Source organism: Hordeum vulgare, chromosome 1H (genome assembly GCF_904849725.1).
Source record: "Hordeum vulgare subsp. vulgare chromosome 1H, MorexV3_pseudomolecules_assembly, whole genome shotgun sequence".
Lineage (NCBI taxonomy): Eukaryota > Viridiplantae > Streptophyta > Magnoliopsida > Poales > Poaceae > Hordeum > Hordeum vulgare.
Window position 1 is genome coordinate 495,697,850 of NC_058518.1, and position 20,572 is coordinate 495,718,421.

The 20,572-nt window shown below is 43.2% G+C and overlaps 2 non-coding genes across 2 annotated transcripts; one reads left to right on the forward strand and one right to left on the reverse strand.

The window, feature by feature from the left end:
* Window positions 1-10,448: 10,448 nt before the first annotated feature.
* Window positions 10,449-10,522, forward strand: TRNAI-AAU. The gene has a single exon. It is a non-coding gene; the product is annotated as a tRNA-Ile (tRNA).
* Window positions 10,523-10,592: 70 nt separating this feature from the next.
* On the reverse strand, window positions 10,593-10,666 carry TRNAV-AAC. The gene has a single exon. It is a non-coding gene; the product is annotated as a tRNA-Val (tRNA).
* Between the last annotated feature and the right edge of the window lie 9,906 nt (window positions 10,667-20,572).

A 20,572-nucleotide genomic window follows, 5' to 3' on the forward strand; every position in this document is an offset into this window, starting at 1 on the left:
TGAAGACCCTTCGGTCCCGGTTAGTAAGGGAACCGGGACTAAAGGTTATGGGCTTTAATCCCGACCCTTTAGTCCCGGTTCCAGAACCGGGCTAATGCGCCTCTAGAACCGGGACAAATGGGCCATTTGCTACTAGTGACAAGGCATCCGGGGGAAGGGAATACACATCTGGATGCTTGGGACACCTGCCAGCTGGCAGTGGCGGAGAGTGACACTTGGAAGCAGGTCCGATTCGTACAAAATTACATGTCAATTGAACATAATCTTGCTCCTTGCGTTCCTTGGCAGTTGGGCTCAGTTGCGGTTGTCGGCTGGTCACTTTGGCGGTGTCACGCAGCAGCACAAGAAGTTCCATGCAAATGCAGCAGCTGACACGGTGGCCGGGCGGCGGTTGACAATCCGATAAAACCGGGCGGCGGTGTGATGAATGGGAAGAGATAAAATTGAGAACTGAGAGGATGATCCAGAAATCAAATTGCTATGGATGTAGTCATAGAGCTGATGTTCAAATCAAAACACTACATAGGTGATGTTGCACCAGAAAATCGATTTGCTAGCTAGCTTTGCACGTATAATATCCTCCCAGCAAATCGATTTGCTAGCTAGCTTTACGGAATGTACCAAACTGCTGAGAGGGGGGGGGGGGGGGGGGGGGAGGCTTCGCCAGCGCCAGCAGGGATGATGACAGCACCGTGTGAGACAGGGAAGAGATGTTAGCGGCATCAACTCGAGAAATTGAGGAAGGGATCAACAAATGAAAGTACAAATTCATGAATACTTGCTTGTTAGAGATGCCATCATGGAGAAACCGACCCGTGGTGATGAGGTTATTGCTCTCCGGAAAGACATCATGTGAGAATGGCGGGCATGGATCATATATATTTGATCTAGTGGCGTACAGAAAACAATCTGTCTAATGAGGCCTTGAAATTTCTAGAAATGTGATTCTCTAATCATACGCTAGAAACCTACATCGAGATATTTGTTTGAGCATATGTTTCATAGATTCATATAGTGATATTTATAAGATTATTAAAGCATACACGAACACACATTCACACTATATAATTTTCAAAAATTTAAATGTAGATTTTTGTTACAAATACAGTTTGAATTTAGCACAACCCAAGGATATATATTTCGCAATAATTGTATAACAGAGAACAACATAGTGATATCTAGCACAATGTTGCATTATTAATTATGTTCACCAAGTAAATTTACTAGTTAAGATTTTAGCAGGACAAATACTCCCTCCATAAATTAATATAAGAGTGTTTAGATCACTACTCTAGTCATCTAAACGCTCTTATATTAGTTTATAGAGGGAGTACAATATATGTGTAAGTGTAAAATTTTAGTATAAATTGCATTAATTTTAATTTGCGGTGGACAAAATTCTGTTTGGATTGGCCCTAGGCGGAATGGAGACAAAAAAGTTGGGGAAAGTACATGTGCACCCAATCATGGGAAAATGGCTGCACTCGTCGATAGGACGGGTCATCCCGTCAACTTGACATCCGGCATAAGGCAGTCGATGGGGAACGACGACATTCTTCGATTGCCCCTGCCTCCGTCTCCGGGTCCAGGTGATCCTCCCCCACCGTCGCCACTGCCTCCACGCCGCCCCCCTCCGCCACCGGCTCCAGACCCAGGGACTCCTCCCCTCCCCCTCCGCCAACACCACCGCCAACGCCTCCAGGTGTACGGGCTCCTCCCCCCTCCGTCACCGCCAACGCCAACGCCTCCAGGTGTAAGGGGCTCCTCCCCCTCCGCCACCGCCTCCCACGCCATCGGCAGGTGCAGGGAGCAAAAAAAGGAAAATTTTGGCTAGAGGACGAGTTGATGGCGCATTTTAAACAAAAGCCAAGTATTTCTTCACAATAAACCAGTAGTTCATCGCGTTTGTCTAGGGCAGTTCCACTAAGAGCATCTCATCGGAACTTCTTTCTCTTTTTTGTCTATCCCAATTGATTGATGGGAGTTTTAGCCATCATTTTTCCTCTCGTCTGCCTTGAGATCAACAACTAGTTGTCGGTTTGTCATTCAATAGCATCCAACCATGGCTAAAATCGAATGGCTTTTTCTTTCATTTCTTGATACATAGTGATCATCACCACCATCTACCAAATAATGTATGTATAATGATGAGAGTGTAATAAACTAATAATTCAAATGATGACAAAATAAAGTGATTATGCTTACGTGAGTGGACACTTCCATCCCAATTTGATGACGGCCAATCGCTTGTGCATAGCAGCCGACATATTTGTTCACTTTCCCTTGAATGATCCTCATCGATGTTGGAGATATGTCATGGTACGGTTGCTCGAGATAGGATGCGGCTCCACATATTGTATGTGTTCATGATAGTGCTTGTGAATTGTCTTCCAATACATATTGCCATATTTTTCCCGTGCCACATATGGGATCCAATGTTGCGTCTAAGCAATCATAGTGCGGAGAGTGGCACATCGTCAGGCGCAAACTTTGCTTTTGGCCGTTGGATGAGGCGGTGATGGCGACACCCGAGCTTTCTTCTTGGAACGCCCTTGAGACGTTGTTCTTGCCTTGTAGCTGGTCCACTCTACATGAAATCCTAAAGCTCTTTGAGATTCGACGATGGTAATGCTCGAGTGTCATGCTCCCCCTCGGGGAATCGTTCTTGGAGTGGTGATCGGCTGGAGGGACCAGAATTGCGTGAGGATGGTGAAAGGCGGAAGTGTTTGTTTCGAGGCTTCTATGGCAATGATGACGAGGGTGAACAATGCTAAAGGCGCGACAATGGTCGTGATCCGGTCTCTTCTTTAGCATGCCTATGTTATTTTCTTGGCTTCTTTGTTGTTGTGAAGTCGGAATTGCGGCAAACTAGGCCCGATGGTGACAATGTCAAGCAGCATATGATTTGTCTGGTGGTCTTGCGCGACACTAGCCTCACATAGTTCATCTTTGTAGCTCATCATCACAGTTAGAAGCTGTGTTTTCCTCATCGTGGGTGGCTGTATTTTTCTTTCGTGGGCCATCGTCATCCCCTCGCCCCAAAAGCCAACCCTGATGTGCGCTTCACGGAAGGGGATGCCCCCCTTCCCCTTCGGTTGAAGCACCCCCTTTGCCTCTCCGACGAACGGCGCAATCGGACATAGGGGACATAAAAGGAAGGAATATGCCTCCGAACATAAGGACGAGCGACACAACTATTTATATTTTTGTAGCGAGTCTTGCAAGGTTCATTTCAACTTCATGCATGAATTGATTTCAAGTGTGAACAACTAAATTTTATCGGTATATGTACTCATTTTGGAAGAAAAATGTAAGGTCACGAGACATGTTATTTATATTTATTTAGTTCTGTTACTTATGTGATTAAAGTTGGGTTTGCCTTTACGATTGACTGCAATATTTGTTGATTGCTTACTATTACCAAGCAAGCCGATGATTATTTTTTTGCAATGAACGTAGAGCTTTATTCAAACGAAGGTGTTTGCTGGATAGTCAGCCATAAGGGTGCTAACCAGAAAACTTGAAGTTTCAGAGAGCCAGCTCTCGGTTACAGTCGCATTACATGCCCGTTGTGCACACAAATGTGTTGGACCGTTTGCTAATCTAGCAACATGTTAAATTACAAAGGAATTAAAACTAGCAGCAAGTTCTTCGACTTTATGGAGAAAAGGGGCCACAACAAATGAATTCCTTAGCCTAAAGGTCAAAACAGAAAAATTATCCATAGTACTCCCTCCGTTCCTAAATATAAGACCTTTTAGAGATTGTACTATAAACTACATACGGATGTACATAGACATATTTTAGAGTATAGATTCACTCATTTTGCTTCGTATGTAGTCTCCTAGTGAAATATCTAAAAGGTCTTATATTTTGGAACGAAAGGAGTACTACTTGTTGCAGTATGCATGCATGTGATGTGATGTGACAGGCAAATCCGACCGCTAACTTTTTCTATTCCTTCGATAATCAACTCGAACGGGCCATTCGTCTGGTTTCTTCCTGTCTGTCCGTCTTTGAACTCTCTTCGGAAACTGGTCTATATTTGTGAAAATAAGGAAGACTGTAAAGGAAAGAAGAAGGAAATCGGAGACGCGTTATGGACGGCAGTGATTTTAAAGGATCCAAACCTGTTGGATCATTGATCACGCTGTTTGTGGAGCATCGGTTTTCGGTAGAATGTAATGCAGGGCCCCCATTTGTCCCTAGATCGGCATGAACTTGGGTTTACTGACATGATAACCTGGCGCACCATGAAACCATTGTGCCAGCACGTTAATCTACATGTGTTCACTCGCCGGGTTTATCATTGCGTATTCTTGTCATCATTCCTCGGGTTCCTAGACACACCAACTGCATGCCAGATTGAGATTCAATAGAAAAACACAGCAACAGCCAGTGTTGATCTAAACATTTTTATATTAGTTGACAGAAGAGTACATGCCCCTTTCGGCACGATTTAAAAAGCATGATTAAATTTACGTGCGTTTTCACAATAGATAAGATTTAGGGTGCATTGCATTTACTCGTAGTATCTACTCCCCCGTTCCTAAATATAAGTCTTTTAAGCGATTTCACTAAGGGTCTACATACGTAGCAAAATGACTGAATCTATACTCTAAAATATGTCTATATACATCCGTATGTAGTTCACTAGTGAAATCTCTACAAAGACTTATATTTAGGAACTGAGGGAGTAATTACTACTCCGCTGTACTATTATTATCTGCATGCATATGTGAATGTTGTTTTCGAGCCAATCTCATAACCAATCAGTAACCACATATTTCAGAGAATTAACAAACACGTCTTCTAAACCGTGACGAAGAATGTAATAATCTTTCACAAGACCCAACATTAAAAAAAGTTAATAAATTTCTATCATGTGAAGTACGACGCGCATCAGCTAGACTGGCCTTTAAATAAAGTTTTCCTAAACTGGACACATTGTATTAATAAAAAAACATAATACTAAATACATACATACATGCGAAAACAATCAGAAAGACCAAGACATGACATTTGTCCAGAAAACTTTGCAGGAAGAATTCCTAAAACTTTTTTACAAGTAAGTCCATCGGGATCTCTGCAAACAATCAAATCCAAAACCACCATCCACCGTCAGCGTTGCCAGGACGCACACTGAAGGAAAAGGCCGAGCACCAGCAAACCAAAATCCAGGCCAGCGTCATAGCTTTATAGGCGTTGTAAGCCAAAGATCAAACCTACAAAACAGACGCTTAACGATGTGGCGTGTCGATCGAGGACGTTTCCCACACCAACCTGAATCTAGATCCACTCCATCCCACCAATGTTGCAGGGGAAAACACCAAACTTGCCGCCGTCGGGCCACCAACCTTATACCAACAAAAATTCGTCTAACGTGCCGACTACACCACGAGAGGCGACAACCGGCAGACACACAAGAAAGCACAAGGCCTACCTGTGAAAGAACGGCAAACAGACGAAGCCATCGGCTCAATGACGTCTCATGATGAGGAAATCAGGAAAAAGACCGAAGCCACTTCATTACACATCATCAACCTCACCAAATTAATCCATTCTACTACGAACTACATACATATGCAGATATATATACACATACATATTTTAGAATGTAGAATTATTTGTTTTGCTTCATATGTACTCTATTATAGAATCTCTACAAAGACTTATATTTCAAAACATGAATATTATAAAATCTTTTAGTTTTTATAAAAATCAAACTTATATAAAATAATTAGTATGTTTGTTAACTAATTTTAGTACATATGCAATTCATAATTAAATATTCAAAAACATTGCACATTTGTGAACAGAGGGAGTACTCCCTCCGTTTCACAATGTAGTACGGCTGTATTTTCTGAAATTCAAATTTAACCAACAAAACCGATTGCGACAGAAAAAAATTTATACCACTCAATTCGTATCGACATACAAATTCAGTAAGATAATTTTTATTTCCATCACAATCAGTCTTGTTGGTTAAATTAATGGTTAAACTTAGATTTCAGGAAGCGCAGAGGGGTAGTATATTATGCCCACGATCTGACACACTATCACGCTGCGTGCTGTATAAGGTGTCACGTCATCGATGAGTGATAATTTTACTTCCAAGTAATCAAGACGTAGATTAGAGTAGTAGTAAAATTCCATTTTCGTTTACATGATAGACTTAGCACATATACACTAGCGTAGAATATAGTTCCGATTTCTAAGGACCTTTACTGTCGGTTCTGCAACCGGCACTAAAGGGTGGGGACTAAAGCCCCCTTCCCCTTTAGTACCGGTTCGTCATGAACCGGGATCAAATGTCCACCACGTGGCACGAGCCCGCGCTGGGGCTGGGGGTCTTTAGTCCCGGTTGGTTACACCAATCGGGACTAAAAGGTTTAGGGTTTGGGGTTTATGGTTTATTTTTCTTTTTTCTTTTTTGTTTTTCATTTTTTTTATTTCAAACATATTTTACGCTACTGCATATTGTACACGTTATGCACATATAAAAAAAATTCTTATAGAACCGATCATATATATATCATCGAATTTCTCGCACGATCATTCACACATACACATATATATATACAATTTTTCTTATAATTTGCAGATCATTAGATGGAGGCATTACAACTTGTAATGGTATTCTCCTTTGGGATCTATGACCTGGTCGAGCAAAAATCTCGTTATTTCCTCTTGAATTGCTCGTACGCGATCCGTTGGTAGGAGCTGATCCCACATGTCTTGCATCTTTATTAAAAAAGCAGGTCGACATGAATATATTAGTTGTGTGTATATATATTGGATCATGATAAAAAAGAATTGGAATAGTATTCTAGCAAACGTATCCAAAGTTGTCTATCACTTTTTGACCTTTGGGACGTCATCATGCGAATGTTCTCGCAAACGTAGTATGAACATAAATTATTCCCCTACGCCTGCCTCGCGCACTTTACGAGAATAGAATTCAATCAGGTAATAATTAATCAAACATGATTATGGTACTGAAACTAGAATTAAAGAGATGGTAGCTAGCTAGTACTACTTAACTAAAGAGATGGTAACTAGAATTAAATAGTTATAAAAGAGAATATGTCACATCCGAACCATAAACCGAACGAGGGCCAATAGGAACGGATATCAAAACCATGCCACTATGTATAACAAACAACGAACGGGTATAAAAATTATACAAGTAACTATACATCTAAATCACACAAACATGATTTTCTTTTTATAAAAAAGATAATAAGAACAAGAGGCTCGCTAAGGTGGTGCCGGCGACGGGACAGTGCGGGCGATCGACGGTGGTTAGGACGGGGACGGGAAGGCACTAAGTAAACCACACCTACATATACAAACTAAGAGTTAATTTGAGCTCAAATTGCATATAAATCAAATAAACTACCACATATAATTACTCCCAAAGTAAAACCCACAAATCACAATACTTATAGAGCATTGCAAGAGCTAATCTAGCAATGAGAGATAAAAGGACAAAGTTGCTAACCTTTGTGATCACTTGGATGGATGGGGGGCCTTCAAATCTTGACAAATTTTGGGCAAAATGAAGCATGAGCTCGAGCTTTGGGGAAGAACGGAGAGGAGAGGAAAGGGGAAGAACAGATAGCTCGAACGTGGGTTGGACGAAGGGTTTATATAGGAAAACCTTTAATCCCGATTGAAGACACAAACCGGGATTAAATGTGAGCTTCTAGAACCGGTTTGTGCCACAAACCGGGACTAAAGGTTCTAGTGGGGCCCCAGCCTGATACCAGTCTGTCACCACCCCTTTAGTACCGGTTCGTGACACGAACCGATACTAGAGGTTCAACACGAACCGGGACTAATGATGACTGCCCCCCCTAGCCGTTGGAACCGGCACTAATGGTCACATTAGTGCCGGTCCATTTACAAACCGGGACTAATGTATCTCACATAAAGTAGTTTTTCTACTAGTGATATAAGGTGAAGCACTAAGAGGGTCTAAAAACATCTACAACCGGACCCCATATGTTCGTCTCAAACGTTCGGGTCGTCCGTCTGGTCAGTGTCCGGTCATTAAAAGATGATGCAGACTGGCCTTAAACGGGCCTCAAATGCCCGGGTTGACCGACACCCCTCATATCTAGCCCAAATATGTGGCGGATATGTGGAGCCTGAGCATGCCCGCCTGACAGGCCCGACACACCCACGACCCCATGGTTGTCCCACAAAAAGTTGTATCCGGCTCATTGCTCCGAAACCCTAGCTCACCCGCTCTCCTCTCTCGCTCTGTCCTCTCATCTTCCCGCGCCGAATCCGATCGAATCCGGCGAAATGTCGAGCTCCCGCAGCCGTTTCGACGACGGCCTGGATCCAGAGTATGAGCTTGCCCTCCGCATTGCCTTGGAGCGGTCCAAGGTGAAGACCGGGGGAAGCTCCGGATCGACAACCTCGCCGCTTCCCCTCCGACGCAGCTCGAACGCCGGCGCTGGCCCCTTCCGGTCCGTGCATAGCTCCGGCAAGCGGCCTGCACAACTCGGGCCTCCCCTGTGCCGTCCCCTGGCCCCGCCGACTGTTGCTCCCCCACGTGGGCAGCGGTGGGTGTTTGTCCCCGCCGCGCCGGCCCGGACACGCACGCCATAATCAGAGATGCGCACCGTTGGGAGAGGTCGGAGGCGAAACAATCCGTACGCCGCCGCCGCGGGATGGAGGCGGAGCCCTATGAGGATGTGCGACTCCTCGAATGGGTCTACCGTCGGTCGCTTACGACCGTGGAGACGGACGCGTGGCAGCTCCGGTGGAAGAACGCGAAGGCACTGCGGATTGCCATTGAGTAGCCCGAGCGCCAGGCGGCTCGGCTTGCCAAGCTCAAGCGGGAGCAGGAGAGGGAGGTCCGGCGGCTAAAAGGGCTCATCATCCTCTCTGACAATGATGATGACGACCACAACTCCTTGTCCGACGACTCGGTCGATTCCCCACCAACCGTCGACTCCTAAAGCTGCGCCGGCGGCCGGAAGGGCAAAGGGCCGACGAGGAAGTGGTGATTGTCCCGTCTCCGTTCATATTTTATTTATGTTTAGCTAGTTCATATTTAGGATTTGCCGATGAATCCAATAAACTATGCTCCTTTTGTTCTGCCAATCCGATGAACTGTGTGTTGGTCTACTTTTACGTAGTGTTGCATTGGTTGTATGGTTTTGAAAGTTCGGATATGAGGGGCGCAGATGTGGAAAGCAACAAATAAGACGCACTCGGTAAGTGTTCGGATGTGTCCGCGGGCGTTTAAGGGACCGGATTTGCAAGGTTCGGTATAGATGTTGTAAGTGCAAAGCTAAGCTAAAAATGTAACATCTCAAACCATTTTCCTTTTTTGTGATTCTGGTTGTCAAATGGGCTGGAAGAAAACATTCCTCATATAAAGTTTAAGCAGTCCCTTTCTGGGATCAGTACGGATTAGACATACCGGGATAATGATTGGGAGATCATGGGGTTATTCCTCCCTCCTTCTTTGAAAGTCTTTTCTTTCCAATTAAGTTGGTCGGTGTCACGTGCTAGCTAGCAGCCGGACAAAAAGAGGAACATATGCTCGAACCTTGAATGGTCAAATGGCCCTAACCTGGGTTTGCTCTTTGCTGCTACCGGCTTAACATGGGTTTGGAAAGATTGGCAAAGACCAAAGAGTTCCTCCTCAATTGACTTTGTTCTGCCCATTTCTGCATTTCTATGGTCACGCAGGACTGACTGTTCAGGATGAATTTGAAGTGAGCAACAATACGAGTAGATGCTGTAGACGAAAAGAACAAGAATAAGAAAAAACGAGTGATGTTATTACAAAACTAAACTAGGATGGGGCCGCGTTTTGCACTCTCGCACATGAAGACGAGCAAGTGATGAATATATGCGGTTTATGGCAAAAAGAACAGACCGCTGAACTGATGAACTTGTTTACTGTGCTGGCAATGCGGAGAGTTCAAATCAACATGCCGCATGATTTACCAAAAAAATAAATGCTGCGGTGAACAAAGGATGTAAAGTACTCCTTCTGCGGGCTGCAACCAACAGTCAGGAAAAGTGGATGAAGATTTTACAATAGTCACTTTTTTCTCGCCGGCTGCAACCAAGATTGGAGGTTCTTCTTCACAACTGCCTTCTGCATTGAACAACAGACAGACAGAGGAGCACAACGAGATAAATTCTTGATGCAAACCAGGGTGATAAAACCAACAAGGGAGCACCCCCCAACATACACATGATTAGGGTTTGACTGAGAGCCATACACGACGAATCGCGAAAGCATCGACAAACTGAAACTGTCAACGCTGAATCTATCTGTCTGTCGTCTTCAACGGTGGAGCGGAGCCTGCGTAGCCACCGAGGCGTCCGGGTCGCGGCGAGGTGCTGGATGGTGCGTCGTGAATTCTACATATATAATATATATGTTAAAATTCTACGACAGCTACCGGACCAAAGGCCTATTAGCTCAGCTGGTTAGAGCGTCGTGCTAATAACGCGAAGGTCACAGGTTCGAGACCTGTATGGGCCAGCATTCTTTTTTATTTTCCTTTTTTCTTTCTTTACACGATGGGAAATTGCCCAAAAAAACAATAAAAGATTGGCTTCGCCCGGGTTTGAACCGGAGACCTTCAGTGTGTTAGACTGACGTGATAACCAACTACACCACGAAACCTTTGTGTTCCAATTATCCATGAGGACCTTTATAGACAAGATGGTTATTGGCGCCTGCTTGGTTGAGTAGATAGTTGAGTGTCATGTGATGTCAGATTTAGATTCTACAACAAGAAAAAGGACAAGTGTGATACATGAAAAATTAAGAATTTTATCTATGTTAAGCAATGATTACTGGAATGGATTTTTGATGCTTCAGATTTTCGCTCTATCGTGCGAGCACTTGTAATATATCATGAGAGAACAAGAAGATTGTAAGAAATGGAGACAACATTCCTGATATTGTTGGTGAAAATTAAAGCATACATTAACTTCATATTGATGAACAATTTAAAGATCGGCCGTCTCCAACGGGTGTGAGAACCTAGCATCAATGCCAAAATGATCTTCGCAGTCGGAAGGGTTGGTTCTAATCAATATAGATCTTGCAATCTTCTGTGAATCCAAACGCATGGGTATTGGTGTTTTAATTCGAAATCACTTGGGCATGGTATTAGCTGCTTGAAGATGATGCGCGGACCGAGTTGAAAATCCAGAACTGGGTTGCAATGCGTCATGCGCTCCTATTTGTGGAGTACGCTGGGTTCCAAAATATTGTGGTGGCATGTGATTGTTTCACCTTGGCTACCAAAGTAAATAGTAACATGGCTGATAAATCTCATATAGGTGCTATTGTGTTTGATATATAAAATAGGGACTCAAACTTCTCAACTTGTAAGTTTACTCATGTAAACTAAGTGTGTAATGTGCCAGCACATGTTCTAGCAAAATCAATATAACATGATGTTGGGCCCGGTTGATATAAGGAGGCTCCTGAAATTATGAGGACCATTGTGTGTACTGAACAATTTGGAATATGAATGAATGATGTTGCCCATTTCCTCGAAAAAAGGGACAAGTCTGTAGTCCTCGGCAATGGCTTTCATTATATAAAGTTATTTTATGTAGTTGTGTGTCCAATCAATGAAAACCAAAACTTTTATCGGGGTATATGATGCCCTTGTGCCATGTGTTTTCCCATATTTTTTCTGCTAGTCTCAATCGTGAAACTTTCTCTTTTGTTCGAAATGTCATGGTGCTCATTATCTCTAAAGCGACATCAACAATTGTTTCATCATTTTCCCTTCACACTTATCTTCCTTAGATGACCCTACTAAAAGTAGGACACATTTATGGTCAGTGGGAAACATTTTATTAAATATACTCAATAGGATGATTATGATATATTTGTGCAAGTCATTAAAACTAGGTGATCAACACCTTGTATGCCTTGGTGTATTTACTTTCAACGACAATGCTTGATGAGTTAGGTCGATTTAATATTTCTCTTATCTCTCTCTATTTGGTTAGATTACTAAGGGAGATGGTGTATACATTTTGAACAACTATTGAGGAATATTACCCAGGTAGGCTCGGAAGAGCATGTCGGCCTTCACACTAAGGCTATCAAGACGTTGTATGCATCTTCTTATCATGCAACAGACGAGGGTTGGAGATTGGAGCGATAAACACTTTTGACACAATCCTCTATTTGGTCATAGCCTCATAGATAAGGTTCAAAATTGGTGAGCCAAATTTTAAAATACTTCCCCAATATGCTTGATAGTGCGAGTTAGTTTTCTTGTTAGCTCGGGTCACCATCCTTCTATAATTGTGATATTTGGCAAATGTCTAGAGATATACCTAAAAAGCAAATGTACGGAGGTAATTTCCATATTGTGTTGATGGAGTCAGTTTCATGGAAAATGTTACTTTATTAAAGGTTAATGTTTCCTTACCATTGAAGTTGAAAGGTATGTTTTTGTTAATTAAGCATGGTTCATCCCATTCTCCTTCGTTCGAACACATCACATTCTCATTTATTCCAACCAGACACAACATTGGTTCATCATACTGACCCTAACAAATAGCTAATCATAATACAGTCACCCTCTCTCCATCTAAGTGCATGCTAAGTGTATTTTTTTCTTGTCTATGTTACAATCATAGTTAAGAAATAAAACTACATATTTCTATGGAAAGCGCTTTTGTTAGAAGTAAACCATTTTTATACTATAGATAATGCAAGCTAATTAGAAGCTTACAGTTTCAAGTACAAAAAATTTACTTCCCCGAATAGCTAAGTTTATATTTGGCAGTAGAAACATTGCAAGTCAGTAAGTTGAATGCTTTATTTTGTATGTTTGGTAGTAGAACACGATAGAAGGTTGCAACCCATCAACTTGGAAGTAGGTTGGAAGCTTCGGTTTTATGCTAGTTGTAATCTTTTATCTAATGATACAAAGTAGAAAGATGCAATTCATCATGGTTGGCTGCATTTCTTTGGCATAAAGTTAGAATATACAGATGTGTAATGTAGGCGCGTATAGAAAAGTTCACCCAAGCTCCAATGGCCATCATGTGGATTCACCTACCCTCTCCGGTGGTTGGTTCCTAGACTCCGCTAGTAGTTTAGGTTATAATTATTTAGTCATTGCATGGGCGGTGCCCACACGGATAGCGGTGATTCATCTTCGAGTTGGTGTTTTGGGCTTCGGTCCTTCTCTAATTCGTCTGCCGAGCGGGCAACCCGGGAGTGACCTAGCCACCGTCGCCGGTGGTTCCCACCGCCAACACCTCCCTTCGCCGTCGGCACACCCTGTTGGGGAACGTCGCATGGGAAACAAAAAATTTCCTACGTGCACGAAGACCTATCAAGGTGATGTCCATCTACGAGAGGGGATTTCCGATCTACGTACCCTTGTAGATCGCACAGCAGGAAGCGTTAAGAAACGTGGTTGATGTAGTGGAACGTACTCACGTCCCTCGATCCGCCCCGCGAACCGTCCCGCAATCCGTCCCACGATCCGCTCCGATCTAGTGCCGAACGGACGGCACCTTCGCGTTCAGCACACGTACAGCTCGACGATGATCTCGGTCTTCTTGATCCAGCAAGAGAGACGGAGAGGTAGATGAGTTCTCCGGCAGCGTGACGGCACTCCGGAGGTTGGTGGTTATCTATCTCAGCAGGGCTCCGCCCGAGCTCCGTAGAAATACGGTCTAGAGGAAAAACCGTGGAGGTATGTGGTCGGGCTGCCGTGGCAAAGTTGTCTCAAATCAGCCCTAATACCTCAGTATATATAGGAGGGAGCGGGAGGGACCTGCCTTGAGGCTGAACAGAGCCCCAAGGGGTCGGCCGAAGCAAGGGGGGAAGTCCTCCCCTTCCAATCCTAGTCCAACTAGGATTGGAAGGTGGAGTCCTTCTCCACCTTCCCACTTCCCCTTTTTTTTTCCTTTTCCCTTTGATTCCTGCGCATATGGCCTCTTGGGCTGTCCCACCAGCCCACTAAGGGCTAGTGCGGCACCCCTAAGGCCTATGGGCTTCCCCCGGGTGGGCTGCCCCCCCCGGTGAACATCCGGAACCCATTCGTCACTCCCGGTACATTCCCGGTAATGCCGAAAACTTTCGGTAATCAAATGAGGTCATCCTATATATCAATCTTCATTTCCGGACCATTCCGGAAACCCTCGTGACGTCCGTGATCTCATTCGAGACTCCGAACAACATTCCATAACCAACCATATAACTCAAATACACATAAAACATCGCCTAACCTTAAGTGTGCAGACCCTGCGGGTTCGAGAACTATGTAGACATGACCCGAGGGACTCCTCGGTCAATATCCAATAGCGGGACCTGGATTCCTGATACTTCTCAAACGTATCTATAATTTTTGATGGTTTCACGCTGTTATCTTGCCTTCTTTGTATTTTTTAGTACCTTTTTATATATTTTTGGGACTAACTTATTGATTCAGTGCCAAGTGCCAGTTCCTGTTTTTCCGTGTTTTTGACTCTTTTCAGATCTTATTTTGGAACGGAGTCCAAACGGAAGAAAAACCCCGAAATGATTTTTCCCGAACGGAAGAAGTCCAGGGGGCTTTTGGGCCAAGCCAGGTGGGCTCCAGGGAGCCCACAAGCCCCCACTCCGCCACCAGGGGGAGGCGGCAGTGGGCAGGCTTGTGGCCTCCCTGGCCGCCCCCTGACCTAGGTCTTGCGCCTATATATTCCCAAATGTTGCGTAAAAAATCAAGGGAGCCTCGAAAATACTTTTCCGTCGTCCCAAGCTTCCGTTTCCGCGAGATCTCATCTGGAGACCCTTCCCGGCGCCCTGCCGGAGGGGACTTTGGAGGTGGAGGGCTTCTTCATCATCATCATCGCCCCTCCAATGACTCGTGAGTAGTTCACTTCAGACCTACGGGTCCGTTGTTAGTAGCTAGATGGCTTTTTCTCTCTCTTGGATCTTCAATACAAAGTTCTCCATGATCTTCATGGAGATCTATCCGATGTAATCTTCTTTGGCGGTGTGTTTGTCGAGATCCGATGAATTGTGGACTTGTGATCAGATTATCTATGATATATATTTGAGTCTTTGCTGATTTCTTATATGCATGATTTCATATACTTGTAAGTCTCTCCGAGTCTTGGGTTTTGTTTGGCCAACTAGATCTATGATTCTTGCAATGGGAGAAGTGCTTGGTTTTGGGTTCTGCCATGTGGTGACCTTTCCAAGTGACAGTAGGGACAGCAAGGCACACATCAAGCAGTTGCCATCAAGGGTAAAAAGATGGGGTTTTTATCATTGGTTTTATATTATCCCTCTACATCATGTCATCTTGCTTAAGGCGTTACTCTGTTCTTATGGACTTAATACACTAGATGCATGCTGGATAGCGGTCGACGTGTGGAGTAATAGTAGTAGATTCAGAAAGTATCGGTCTACTTGTTTCGGACGTGATGCCTATAGAAATAATCATTGCATAGATATCGTCACGACTCTGCACACTTCTATCAATTGCTCGACAGTAATTTGTTCACCCACCGTCTACTTGCTTTCATGAGAGAAGCCACTAGTAAACAGTACGGCCCCCGGGTCTATTCACATCCATCGTTTACAACTCCGCTTTTACTTTGCTTTCTTACTTTGTTGCTTTCAGTTCTCACTTGGCAAACAATCTATAATGGATTGACAACCCCTTCATAGCGTTGGGTGCAAGCTTTTTGTGTTTGTGTAGGATCTTGAGATACTCTTCCGCCGGATTGATACCTTGGTTCTCAAACTGAGGGAAATACTTAACGTCGCTGTGCTACATCACCCTTTCCGCTTTGAGGGAACACCAACGCAAGGCTCCAAGGCCATGGGGGAAATCCTTTGCATACTTGCCTAGGAAGTCCCTTAAGGTGTAGCCGCAGCTGAAGGATTCCTGGTGCCGTCGCCACAACTATTTCTGGCGCCGTTGCAAGGGATAAACAGCAGCCATCAGAAGTATTTCTCGCGCCGTTGCCGGGGAGGAGAAATCAAGATCTATCCAAGTAGGTCTCACAAACTCTTCTCTTGCATTTACTTTTGTTTCCATTTACCTCTCGTTTTCCTCTCCCCCACTTCACATTTGCCGTTTTCTCCTTTGCCTTTTTCGTTCACCCTTTTCTCTCGCTTGCTTTCTGTTCGCTTGTGTGCCATGTGCCCTCAATATGCTTGCATTTTCGCTTGCTGAAAATCTAGTGATATGGATCCTCATCCACTTGCTAGTCTCTTTAAGAGACCCACTCGTGTGGAACAAATTGCTAGTGAGTTGAGGGCAATTGACTATTTCTTTGGAGTTTTGCGTAAGAAGCGTGAATCTGAAAATTGTGAGGAAGAAATTCATGAAGTGATTCACGAGGGCTCCTTGGATAAAAAGCATGATTGCAATGATTTCACTATAAATCCCATTAGTGACAATCATGCTAAAAATATGCAAAACCCTATGCTTGGGGATGCTAGTTTTGCTTTGTCCACTACTTGTTGCAATAATCATGATTGGGGTGATGATCTTTCTTATGATCTTTAAAATTTGTTCAAACCTCATGATGAATATGATATTTGCAACAATACTGAAAGTGGGATTGGAGAAGTCATGACTTTATTTGATGATAATCCCACTATTTTTGAAGAGCATCAACTTTGCATGCATGTGGATCATGAAAAGAATATCCTATGGGATAGCTATATTGTTGAATTTGAATATGATCCCACATGTAGTTGCTATGGGAGAGGAAACTATTTTGGTAGAAACTTTCATGTTACCAAATTACCTCTCGTTATGTTGAGATTGCTATCGTCTATTTCTTCTTCCTTGCATATGGCACCTATTAGTTGTCTTGACAATTTGTTTTCCTACAAAATGCCTATGCATAGGAAGTATGTTAGACTTAGATGTGATTTTCACATGCTTTAGGATGCTCTCGTTGTGCTTCAATTCTTGTCTTTTGTGAGAGCATCATTCAATGCCTAGCTAAGAGCGTTAAACAAAAGCGCTTGTTGGGAGGCAACCCAACGAATCTATCCTTTTTATTTCTGTTTTGTGTTTTCCACACTTTCATAATTCTGTTATGATTGTGTTTTTTGTGTTTCTTTTTGCGTTTGTGCCAAGCAAAACCGTTATGATTAGTCTTGAGGATGATCGTTTGGTCATGCTGGAAAAGACAGAAACTTTCTGCTCACGAAAAGAATTTTCATTTTTTTCTGTTAGAGCTTTTGAGTTGATTCTTTTTGCTGCTAATTGCTACGAACATTCTTCACACCGTCGTAAGTTTTCAGAATTTTTGAAATAACAGAGGTATACGAAACATACAGATTTCTATAGACTGGTCTGCTGTTAACAGATTCTGTTTTTGTTGTGTTGGTTGCTTATTTTGATGAAACTATGGATACGATCAGGGGGTATTAGCCATGGAAGATTGAAAGTACAGTAACCTAACATCAGCACAAGTAGAATTTAAGTTTGCTACAGTACCTAAGGAAGTGGTGGTTTGCTTTCTTGTACTAATGATATCACGAGTTTCTGTTTAAGTTTCGTGTTGTGAAGTTTTCAAGTTTTGGGTGAAGTTCTTATGAACAAAAAGATAAAGAGTGGCAAGAGCTTAAGCTTGGGGATGTCCAAGGCACCCCAAGAGATTCAAGGATGCCGTAAAAGCCTAAGCTTGGGGATGCCCCGGGAAGGCATCCCCTCTCTCGTCTTCAATCCATCGGTAACGTTACTTGGGGCTATATTTTTATTCACCACATGTTATGTGTTTTTGCTTGAAGCGTATTGTATCGTAGGAGTCTTTTTTTTTGTCACAATCATCCTTGCTGCACACCTAGAGAGAGAGACATGCACTCACCGTGATTTTGTCGAGCTTCACTTATATCTTTTGGTAGACAATTCAGCTCACATGTGCTTCACTTATATCTTTTGAGCTAGATACTTTTGCTCTGTGTGCTTCACTTATATCTTTTAGAGCACAGCGGTGCGTAGCTTGGTAGTTGATCTATGCTTTGAAAGTAGTCTCAAAAGGGGTAGTTATCCAAAGGGATACGAAAACTTCCATCTTCATGTGCATTGAATAGTTAGAGAAGTTTGATTCATCTCAATTAGTTTTGAGTTGTGGTTATGGTAATATTGAAGTCATATGCTAGTAAGGTGTTGTGGATCTAGAAATACTTGTGTTGAAGTTAGTCATTCCCGTAGCATGCACGTATGGTGAACCGCTGTGTGATGAAATCTGAGCATGATTAGTATATTGATTGTCATCCTTTGCGTGGCGGTCGGGATCGCGCGATGGTTTATACCTACCAACCCTTTCCCTAGGAGTATGGGTTGAATGCTTTGTTTCGATTACTAATAAAACTTTTGCAACAAGTATATGAGTTCTTCATGACTAATGTTGAGTCCATGGTTTAAATGCACTTTCACCTTCCACCGTCACTATCTTCTTAGTGTCGCGCAACTTTCGCCGGTGCACAAAACACACCATTAGCCTCCCTCAAAACAGCCACCATACCTACCTATTATGGCTTTCGCAAAGTCATTCCGAGATATATTGCCATGCAACTACCACCATGATATGTGCCACCACGTCTACATTGCCTTTGCACGATCGTAAGATAGCTAGCATGGTGTTTCCATTGATGTCTATGCCATGCTAGATCATTGCCACGGTACACTACCGAAGGCATTCCATATAGAGTCATAGTTGTTCTAAGTTTTGAGTTGAAAGTGTGATGATCATCATTATTGGAGCATTGTCCCATGTGAGGAAATAAAAGAGGCCAAAGAAGCCCATAAAAAAAGAGGCCAAAGAGCCCACCAAAATTAAAAAAAAATGAGAGAAATAGAGAGAAGGGACAATGTTACCACTTTTTCCACACTTGTGCATTTTGAGCACCATGATCTTCATGATTGAGAGTCTCTCGTTTTGTCACCACCATATAGCTAGTGGGAAATTCTCATTATATAAATTGGCTTGTATATTCCAATGATAGGCTTCCTCAAAATTGCCTTAGGTCTTCGTGAGCAAGCAAGTTGGATGCACACCCACTAGTTTTCTTTAAGAGCTTTCACATACTTGTAGCTCTAGTGCATCATTTGTATGGCAATCCCTACTCATTCACATTGATATATATTGATGAGCATCTCCACAGCTCATTGATATGCCTAGTTAATGTGACTATCTTCTCCTTTTTGTCTTGCAACCTCCACCACATTCCACACCATCTATAGTGCTATAATCATGGCTCACGCTCATGTATTACGTGAGAGTTGAAAATGTTTGAGAAAGTAAAGGTGTGAAACAATTACTTGGCCAATACCGGGGTTGTGCATGATTTAAATTCGTTGTGCAATGATGATAGAGCATAGCTAGACTATATGCTTTTGTAGGGATAACTTTCTTTTGGCCTTGTTATTTTGAAAGTTCATGATTACTTTGCTAGTTTGCTTGAATTATTAATGTCTCCATGTCAATAGCAAACTATTGTTTTGAATCTAATGGATCCGAACATTCACGTCACATAAGAGGAATTACAAAGGACACCTATGCTAGGTAGCATGAAAGCATCAAAAATTCATTCTTATCACTTCCCTACTCGAGGACGAACAGGAGTTAAGCTTGGGGATGCTTGATACGTCTCAAACGTATCTATATTTTTTGATGGATTCACGCTGTTATCTTGCCTTCTTTGTATGTTTTATGTACCTTTTTATATCTTTTTTGGGACTAACTTATTGATTCAGTGCCAAGTGTTAGTTCCTGTTTTTCCGTGTTTTTGACTCTTTTCAGATCTGATTTTGGAACGGAGTCCAAACGGAAGAAAAATCCGCAATGATTTTTTCCCGAACGGAAGAAGTCCAGGGGGCTTTTGGGCCAAGCCAGGTGGGCTCCAGGGAGCCCACAAGCCCCCACTCCGCCACCAGGGGGCGGCGGTGGGCAGGCTTGTGGCCTCCCTGGCCGCCCCCTGACCTAGGTCTTGCGCCTATATATTCCCAAATATTCCGCAAAAAATCAGGGGAGCCTCGAAAATACTTTTCCGCCGCCGCAAGCTTCCGTTTCCGCGAGATCTCATCTGGAGACCCTTCCCGGCGCCCTGCCGGAGGGGACTTTGGAGGTGGAGGGCTTCTTCATCATCATCATCGCCCCTCCAATGACTCGTGAGTAGTTCACTTCAGACCTACGGGTCCGTAGTTAGTAGCTAGATGGCTTCTTCTCTCTCTTGGATCTTCAATACAAAGTTCTCCATGATCTTCATGGAGATCTATCCGATGTAATCTTCTTTGGCGGTGTGTTTGTCGAGATCCGATGAATTGTGGACTTGTGATCAGATTATCTATGATATATATTTGAGTCTTTGCTGATTTCTTATATGCATGATTTGATATCCTTGTAAGTCTCTCCGAGTCTTGGGTTTTGTTTGGCCAACTAGATCTATGATTCTTGCAATGGGAGAAGTGCTTGGTTTTGGGTTCTGCCATGTGGTGACCTTTCCCAGTGACAGTAGGGGCAGCAAGGCACACATCAAGCAGTTGCCATCAAGGGTAAAAAGATGGGGTTTTTATCATTGGTTTGA